The sequence below is a fragment of the Chenopodium album genome, chromosome 8 (genome assembly GCF_948465745.1).
Source record: "Chenopodium album chromosome 8, dcCheAlbu1.1, whole genome shotgun sequence".
Lineage (NCBI taxonomy): Eukaryota > Viridiplantae > Streptophyta > Magnoliopsida > Caryophyllales > Amaranthaceae > Chenopodium > Chenopodium album.
In genome coordinates this window covers 53783072-53793188 of record NC_137841.1, presented here as the reverse complement: position 1 = coordinate 53793188, position 10117 = coordinate 53783072, and positions in this window count along the sequence as shown.

The window sequence follows — 10117 nt, the reverse complement described above, 5'->3', positions numbered from 1 at the left end:
ACGTTGGTAATAGACTCTTGCTAAGTGCACTAGTAGAAAAATAGCAATAGGTAGCCCCCAAATGGCACTGGTTCAGGCCAAACCGGTGGCCAAAACCGGTCTAGAAATGGGCGGGATTTTAGAACAAGAGAAATGGCACCGGTTTGGCCTGAATCGGTGCCAAAAATAAAAAAAGGCACCGGTTTGAACCGGTGCCAAATTAAAAAAAAAAAAACGCGGCCTTATTCTCTTCTCCTTCCTCTCTTTCTCCTTCATTCCCTTCTTTCTATCCCTTAGCTTCACTGTTTCATTAGAGCGAACTGAACACCCTCCCCCTTTTCCCTCTACCACAGCCGCCACCTTCACCGGCCACCAGAGGTGTCGAAAACCACCGCCCCTCTCTTTCAATCCTCCCCCGCCCTTCTGTTTTCCCTTTCTTTCTCTTTCAAAAATGTTGCCTCCACCAGCATTGTTCGAAATCAGCAGCCACTGCTGCTACCTCCACTACTCCACTGCAGCGCTGCCTCCACCATTGCGCACCACCGCTGCTTCCTTCACCATTGAGGGTCGTCCTCAATCTCTCCTCCCCTTAGCTTCTTCCACCTCCAACTAGTTTAGGGTAAGTTTTTATTTTTTTGTTTAAAAATTGAACAATTATTTTGAAATATGTAATTCTATTATTTTCAATAGCATTTTGAACAATTATTGTTAAGCAAATTAAAGTCAAGGAATGTATATAATTTCACCCTAATTTTTTAATTTTTGAATTGGTTGTTTATTTAGAAATTTTGAATACATATTGTAGATTAGAGTAATTTTGCATTACATTGTTCCTTAATTGAAAATTTTGTATGTTTTAATGGGTTACTTTAAGGTTGATTTAATGATTACTTTTGAATATACTAGAGATTAGTAAAAATGTTACTTAATTAGTTGAATTTTGGTTGATTTGCTAATAAAAATTTTGATTTTGCTTGAATAAATTTCCTCAAATTTTTTGTTCATTTTCTTTATAATCTAGTAATTGCTCTTTATTTTGCTTAAATTAATCTGGTGATATAATGTTGCTGTTGTTGAGTAGCTATTGTATTGTGGTTATATTTTTGTTGGATTTTCTATTGTATGCTGGTTATATTTCATCATCACTATTTTCTTTATGTTGTATCGATGTTGTGTTGTTCTTACATTGATGCTTAGTTTATATATACTTCTTGATTAATTTTAATGTAATGTTGTTTTGCACTTTTTCTTAACTCCACGGGTTGTTGAAGGCAGTGGCATATCCAGGAATTTCGAACCGTGGGTTCGGAATCTTAAAAAACAAACGATGATTATATATTAATTAAATATTCAATTCATAATTTAAAATTTTTTATTACAAATGGATGAGTTACACAGTTAAAAATAAATAAATAAATAAAAATACAAAAGTATTTTTCGAGTTTTCATACTTTGAAAGCGTGCTAATACATTACTACTTCAATAAATCTATAATTCTATTTCAAAAAAATGAATATTATTACACATAAAACGAAAATTTCAAATCCCCCATAAACACAAATTTGACTATGTAAACTTCTTCTAATTATCAATTAAAAGACCAAGTAAAAATTCTAAATTTAAGGGCATGTTCACTTCAGCTTAATGCTAGTTCAGTTAAGTTCCGTTTAGTTTAGTTTAGTACCGTTTAGTTCAGTTCAGTTCAGTTCAGTTTCAATCAATTTAGTTCAGTTCAGCTCTTAATTTCCTTCTCTCATAAAATTTTCATTTCAGCTCATTTTAGTTCAGTTCAGCTCCAATCAGTTTAGTTTAGTTCAGTTAACTCCAATCAGGTCACTTCATTTCAGTTCAATTCAGTTTAGCTTAGTTATATAAATGTGAACAGACCCTAAGTTTCTACAATTCAATTTGTCAATCCTTTAAGTATTCAACAATACAAAACTAATTAAACAAATCAATAATTAATCTAATTTTCACTAATTTACAAATAAATAAAGATTTAAGAATTAAGAGGACTGTTGAAACTAAAACTAAAGGATAAAAATAATAATATTAGATAAGTATGAAGCAAGCACTAGGTGAAAAAAGGCATTTGGCAGCGGTTCAAACCCGGTCTAAGGCACCGGTTTGAACCGCTGCCTATGTTAGGGGTGCCAAAAACTTGGTTTTTGGCACAGGTTCAAAACCGGTGCCATAGGGTGGAATAGGCATCGGTTAACCGGTGCCTAAAACTGCTCTCCCGCCATTTTTTTTTTTGGTGGTAGATATTTTAGGCACCGGTTGCTGCCTAACCTGTGCCTATTCACCAAATTTTATATTTTTTTGTTTTTTTTCCATCGTGCAATAATATTTAAAAAAAAAACCTGTTTCCAGCAATAATAATAACCTGTAATTCCAGCAATTATATTAAATATAATAATCAATAATATTATTATTATAATAACTAATAATAATAATATTATTAATTATTACAATAAGATACAAAAATAATATTAAAAACAAGAATTCAATTATATATATAGATATAAATATTCCCAAACGCAATACAAAAAAAAAAAAAAAGTTGCTTACATATACAAATAATAGTAAGTACATATATAATGAATAATAAGTTATATAGTTCAAAAGTTAACATAAATAATTTACAATTACAATGCCATTTACATGTTGAAGGTGATAAAAGACGCCAACATGTCACGAACTTCATTAAGCTCCTTGATAGTCAACGAACCATCCTTTTGGACCTTGCAAAACTTGAAATACAAAAACATTATTTTAAAAATAATTAATTAGGCAAACAATATGTATTTTATCAAATATTACCTATATGACTTCTATATAGCCCATTTCCTACATTACTTATCAAATGAACTATTTCTTTCTCATAAAATGTCAATATTGGATAGTTGTATGTGTGTAAGCCCTAAAATTGTATAGGAGAGCATTTTATTAAGGTTTATGACGCTTTTTACTCAAAATAGCCCGAATATGGCCTATATGACTTTACTTTGCCCATTTCCTACATTTCTTATTAAATGAACTTTATTTATCTCATAACATGTCAATATTATCTAGTTATAGGTGTATAAGGAAAAAAATCACATCAAAAGAGCATATTAACACAAAATGGCCCTAATATGGCCCATATGACTTCTATTCAGCCCATTTTCTACCTTTCTTGTGAAATAGCCTTTTTGTTTTTCATAACATGTCATTGTTGGATAATATTAGGTGTCTAAGGCTAGAAATCACATCAATATAGCATTTCAATAAGTTTTAGGACTTACCTCATCAAGTTGTTGAGTGTCCGTAGAATGAGTCACAATGTCAAGCATGAATCTCATCACATACAAAGCACAATCAAGTCCATTCTCTTGTTGTGCGCACTAGCATATGACAAACAAATCACATCAGTGAAACATGCAAAGGAAATGAGCAAATATTTACTACCATAGATTTTCAAGATAATCACAATATCATGTAAATTACCAACGGTGTCTTCCATGTTGGACCCTTTGGAGCACGACAATGTAGCTTCTTCATAACACTGTAGTAAAATAAAGTACATTCAAATTTGATTAGTCGTATGATTACTAAATTAGTTATTATTAGCAATAATCATCACTAGGTTGCTATATATAGTTACTTTTGCAATATAGACTTCACGAGCCACTTCTCCGATGATCGAGCTGAATCAAGGTGATAAATTGTGTTAGTGGAATTACAAATCACCATGAGGCTCCAATGCTCCCTACATAAGTTCACAATAGACAAGGTAATTAATATTTAGGAGTCAACATATAATGAGGCCAAATCGATTGAATTTGACATGGTTAGACTTACTCTCTATAACATGGGGCGAATATGAACTTGTCTCCCGCACGCGCTGATTCCCTTATACTCTGTTCAACATAGTACAACACGTCATGGGGGTTTCCTATGATTTTAGTAGTGGATAACTGCTCGGGGCATAACCACCCAACTTTACAAGGAGAATCAGTGTCAGTTAAGTGCTCATGTAGTGCTCTGCGTGCATGAACATTGAATAATTTATCAGATGTAGGATAATCACCATCAATTTGAATAACTTGAAAAAAGTATAGATTATGTGGGCATTGAAGTACCTCATGAATGTTTGAATGAGGGAAATGTAAATCTTTGCACCACGTAGAAATTCCTTCACATCTTCTTTGCTGATCCATGCAATTGCATCCTCATCATAGTGGAACATTGCCTTAGGAAGTGCAACTTCCATGGGATCGACCAAATGACAAGCACGGTTGTGAAGAAAGGTCATGTCAGTAGAGAGCGATTGAAGAACAATGTCTTCAACAAGTGGAGTATGTGGCATGGGTGAACCTTTCGAAGAGTGCAACTTCGACGCTTGTTCACTCTTGGACCGTTGTTCACTTAGCTTCTTCTTAGGTTGATCAATTCTTTTAGGCTTCTCCACCCTCTTTCTCTTTGAAGTTTTGCTTCCATTGGAAATCTGAAATAGTTTGAGAAATAATAAGTTTCAACTCAAAATCACTTATACATATGTAATTATGATATGGTTTGAGAATGTATAAGTTTATTAGTTGAGAAATGAATACAAATAGGCAAGTGAGTAGCCATTTCGGCTCAAAATGGCTTTATTTTGATGAATTGGACCCAAAACCTTAGAACTTGGCGATTTTTATGTAATTTCAAATGACAAACAATTATAAATATGTGATTATGAGTTGTTTTGAGATGCAAGGAGTTTATAAGTTGAGAAATGAATAAAATAGGCAAGTGAGTAGCCATTTCGGCTCAAAATGACTTTATTTTGATGAATTGGACCCAAAAACTTAGAACTTGGCAATTTTTATGTAATTTCAAATGACAAACACTTATAAATATGTGATTATGAGTTGTTTTGAGATGCAAGGAGTTTATATGTTGAGAAATGAAGAAAATAGGCAAGTAAGTAGCCATTTCGGCTCGAATTGGCTTTATTTTGAAGAAATGCGCCAAAAAAATTAGAACTTTGCTTATTTTATGCAATTTCAACTCACAATAACTTATACATATGTAATTATGATATGGTTTAAGAATGTATAAGTTTATTAGTTAAGAAATGAAGAAAATAGGCAAGTGAGTAGCCATTTCGGCTCAAAATGGCTTTATTTTGATGAATTGGAACCAAAAACTTAGAACTTGGCGATTTTTATGTAATTTCAAATGACAAATACTTATAAATATGTGATTATGAGTTGTTTTGAGATGCAAGGAGTTTATAAGTTGAGAAATGAATAAAATAGGCAAGCGAGTAGCCATTTCGGCTCAAAATGACTTTATTTTGATGAATTGGACCCAAAAACTTAGAACTTGGCGATTTTTATGTAATTTCAAATGACAAACACTTATAAATATGTGATTATGAGTTTTTTTGAGATGCAAGGGGTTTATAAGTTGAGAAATGAAGAAAATAGGCAAGTAAGTAGTCATTTCGGCTCGAATTGGCTTTATTTTGATGAAATGCGCCAAAAAAATTAGAACTTTGCTTCTTTTATGCAATTTCAACTCACAATCACTTATACATATGTAATTATGATATGGTTTAAGAATGTATAAGTTTATTAGTTGAGAAATGAAGAAAATAGGCAAGTGAGTAGCCATTTCGGCTCAAAATGGCTTTATTTTGATGAAATGATAAAAATTGCTTAAATTTTTTTTTTTTAAATATGCAACGGCAGCCGCACTGGGACACCCGAGGGAGCCTCCCCGCTGCCGGAAAAGCGAAGGAAGCCCATGCCAAGGCCACATCAGCCCCGACAGGTGGCTGCCAAGGCTGTAGCAGCCACGGCAGGTGGCTGCCAGTCTGCTGCAGCCTTGGCAGCAGCCTGCCTGGGCTGCTTCTGCCTCTACAGGTGGCTGCCATGGCTGTAGCAGCACAGGCAGGTGCTGCCGAGGCTGCAGCAGCCCAGGCACGCTGCTGCCGAGGATGCAGCAGTCTGGCAGCCACCTGTCGTGGCTGCTACAGCCTTGGCAGCAACCTGTCGGGGCTGTTGTGGCCTCAGCGCGGGTTGCCTTCGCTGTTCCGGCAGCGGGGGCGGCTCCCTCGGGTGTCCCGGTGCGGCGGAAGTTGCATATTTTAAAAAAAAAAAATTAGAACTTGGCGATTTTTATGTTATTTCAAATGACAAACACTTATAAATATGTGATTATGAGTTTTTTTGATGCAAGGAGTTTAGAAGTTGAGAAATGAAGAAAATAAGCAAGTAAGTAGCCATTTCGGCTCGAATTGGCTTTATTTTGATGAAATGCGCCAAAAAAATTAGAACTTTGCTTCTTTTATGCAATTTCATGTCACAATCACTTATACATATGTAATTATGATATGGTTTGAGAATGTATAAGTTTATTAGTTGAGAAATGAAGAAAATAGGCAAGTGAGTAGCCATTTCGGCTCAAAGTTGCTTTATTTTGATGAATTGGACCCAAAACCTTAGAACTTAGCGATTTTAATTTAATTTCAAATGACAAACACTTATAAATATGTGATTATGAGTTTGAGATGCAAGGAGTTTATAAGTTGAGAAATGAAGAAAATAGGCAAATAAGTAGCCATTTCGGCTCGAATTGGCTTTATTTTGATGAAATGCGCCAAAAAAATTGAGAACTAAATAATTTACCTCCTTATTAATCAACTTCACCCATGCACGTGGCAAATCAACGAAGCTACCTACAGCTTGGCAAAGCGTTGTTATCTCAACCTCCTCTATCGGTACGGGTAGTGGGATGTCTTCGAACCCTGCAACCACTGAATCGATCCCAACCGAGTAATGATGTGGCCCCGCCGTAGCACCCATCGTCGGTTGGGCACTACCATACGCCACCAAACTCAACGCGGTACTATTTGCATGCCCCGGGGCTAGAAGTGCACACCGGGTGTCTTCCTACACAAGTATATATATAAAAAGAAGATAGTTAAATAGGACTTTTACAACAGCATAGATAATATAATAAAATTCATTAAGGTAGAGGGTTACAAATCACCTGTAACTCTGGAAATTCATGCGGTGTTGGATTTTCAAGCTCCCTCGAGTCCGCATGTGTAGGAGTAGAAACCTGCAACAGTACATCAATCATTGCACCTCAAATCTCAATTAACTCGGTATTTTAAAACTTTTAATAACCCAATTGATTTTACCTCAGGTGGCACATCTTCACCACGTATCTCATCTCCTCCATGTCTATCACCTTCTCCTTGCCCTTTTGGTTCAGAACATGAGTTGACCGGGGTACTAGTGAGGAACGGTAAAGTCGGTAAGTTCATCAGCTTCGCCCAAGCATTCAATTCACCAACTAACTTGTTGCGTACTTGTTCCTTAATTGATGCCACCTTGGCATCCAACTCCCCCGGTGAGTTAACACTGGCTCGATATCTACCCGATTTTGTGTATTCGGGACCCATCACCTTATTCCATCCAAGCAATGACCCTCCCGAACCTGCTACTCGTCCTGGATGGTATGGCCTTCCCAAAGCCATGGTGAAAGGGTCATTCTCCACACTTGGTTCAAATTTGCCCTCCACCATCTCTTGAGTGTGCTCAAGCTATAGCATAAGGAAAAATGAGGTCAGTAAAACAGTTAATGGTTTGTACAGTGATTTAGATGCAAAATTGACTTAATTTCAACAATTCATAGGTAACTTACAAGCTTATCCGCCAATTTTTTGGCTTCCGGACCCTTGATGAACCATTTTCCGGTTTTCTTATCAAACGAATGGAGAGAACAAAAGAAATCACCGGCACGACTCACCAATGTAGTGATCGTGGAACTAGAGGGTTCCTTCGATGCCACTAGAAGCGCTTTAGGGTATAAACCCGAACCGACCCACTCAGGTCTCTTTTCACCAAAAGTCTTAGGACCCATACAATGGACGTATTCCTTCTTTTATGCATTCACTTTATTTTGCTCTCGAAGTTCCTAAAAAACAAAAAATGTTAGTCTCATTACTACAAAAAGTGTCAAGCTATTATTCAATTGAGATCAGATTTACACAAACTTACAATGGCTTTCTTTTGACTCTTCATTCTAACGAACTCTTCCCAATCATCTTTTAACACGGTCGACCATATTTGCCACGGGAGACGGTCATCCTCTTTGGCATTCTTCTTCTTTGTTTGCACCTTCTTCTTCTTGTGGATCCACCGATTAGTCAACTTGGTCTTAAAGCCTCTGAATCTTTCCGCTAATAAAGAGACAAACACCCTTTTCTTCTCGGGATCATTAGGAATAGAAAACTGCCTCTGCAAGCACAAATTAAAACTGATTATTAGTTTCTATTTAGTAACAACCATAAGGTTAAGGTATCTTAAATTGTCTAAATGTGCCAAAAACACACTTACCCTTGTATCATCCCAAAATGCTTGAATCAAACCCGGAGGTACTTGCCGCATTACAAGTGTAATGGGGATTTTCCGCGAACATATGCCAACTTTATTAGCATATTGTCGATGCCATTTGGGCCCGGGTGGGCCTTTGTTGTCATACTCCAAGACCATGGGACCGTCCGGTTTCTTAAAGCTTCTCGTCGGACCCCTTCTTTTTCTTTCAGTCGGTGCCTTTCCCCCCCTCCACCACCTGTGTTGTTTTCATCTTGTCCTTGGCCTTGACTTTCAGGAGTCGGGTTCTCACCAACAATCTCACGTGCTGTATTTACAATGGCCGGTGCACGTTCAGCTGAAATTTCATAATCGTCAAGCCTACGCTCGAACTCATCTTGAGCCTGATCCTCTGGCTCACCCAAGTCATCCTCCTTATTCACATCATAAGGCACATCACTATCATCGGAGTCGTCATCCTCGTACTCGTCCTCATACTCATCATCGTCAATGTCCTCTACCAAAGGAGGATCATGATCGTCCGCCATGAGATATAAGCATCTGTCAAAGCAATCATAAAACAATATTAGTGTATAGTAAAGTATATGCATGATAGTTATTATGGTTATGTAGAAGCTATTTAAGCCATTTTCACCTACTTATTATGGTCCTATAACCTTGTATATGCATGATAATGAGTACAAAATGCCAATTTCAATCTACATATGGAAAATAGGTTGTTAGAATGAATAAATGTTAGTTCATACACAAAACAAAGGAGTTGGGTTAAGTAGAAGCTATTTATGCCAGTTTCACCTACTTATGGTCCTATAACCTTGTATATGCATGATAATGAGTACACTTAGGCAATTTCAAACTACAAACATGTTAAATATATTGAATGTAGGTTGTTAGAATGAATAAATGTTAGTTCATACACAAAACAAAAGAATTGGGTTAAGTAGAAGCTATTTAAGCCAATTTTACCTACTTATGGTCCTATAACCTTGTATATGCATGATAATGAGTACACTTAGGCAATTTCAAACTACAAATAGATCATTTTCGCCTACTTATGCTCCTATATACATGATAACTAAACTATATTTGCAATGAAACCATTACTAACTTTTAATCAAACTACCTCATTCTGAAATTCCTTCGTTGTGGTCTGATCGCATATAACCTGCTTCGTTGTCTATGTCATTTAGTACAACAGGTCTAGGAACAGTGAAAGGTGCTGAATCATCAAACGCATCATATTCTTCCTCATCCTCAACATCTCCAATGCCTAGGCTTCTTCTTTTGCCAGCTAGCACTATAGACCATTTTGAATCCATTGGGTCAGTTACGTAGAACACTTGCTTAGCTTGAGATGCAAGGATAAATGGTTCCGCACTATCATTCAAGTGGCCAAGATCTACAAGAGTAAAGTACTCATGTTTGACGTTACGCCTGATATTATTAACCCACTTACACTTGAAAAGAGCAACCGTGAAGTCACAATAATCAAGCTCCCATATTTCTTGAATTCGACCATAGTATGACAACTCTGCATCGATAGTGATTTATCCTTAGAACTTGCAAACTCCCTTGACGATGCCACAAGAGTTACACTACTGTTTTGGGTGGAGGAAGATTTCAAATAACGAGCCTCGGTCCAAAAAGTGAACCCATTGATGTCATATCCCTCAAATGAATGGACATCATCCCTAGGACCGTACGCAAACCACCGTACTGTATCAGTCACATTAGTATCATTCAATCCACTCATTACTCTTTCA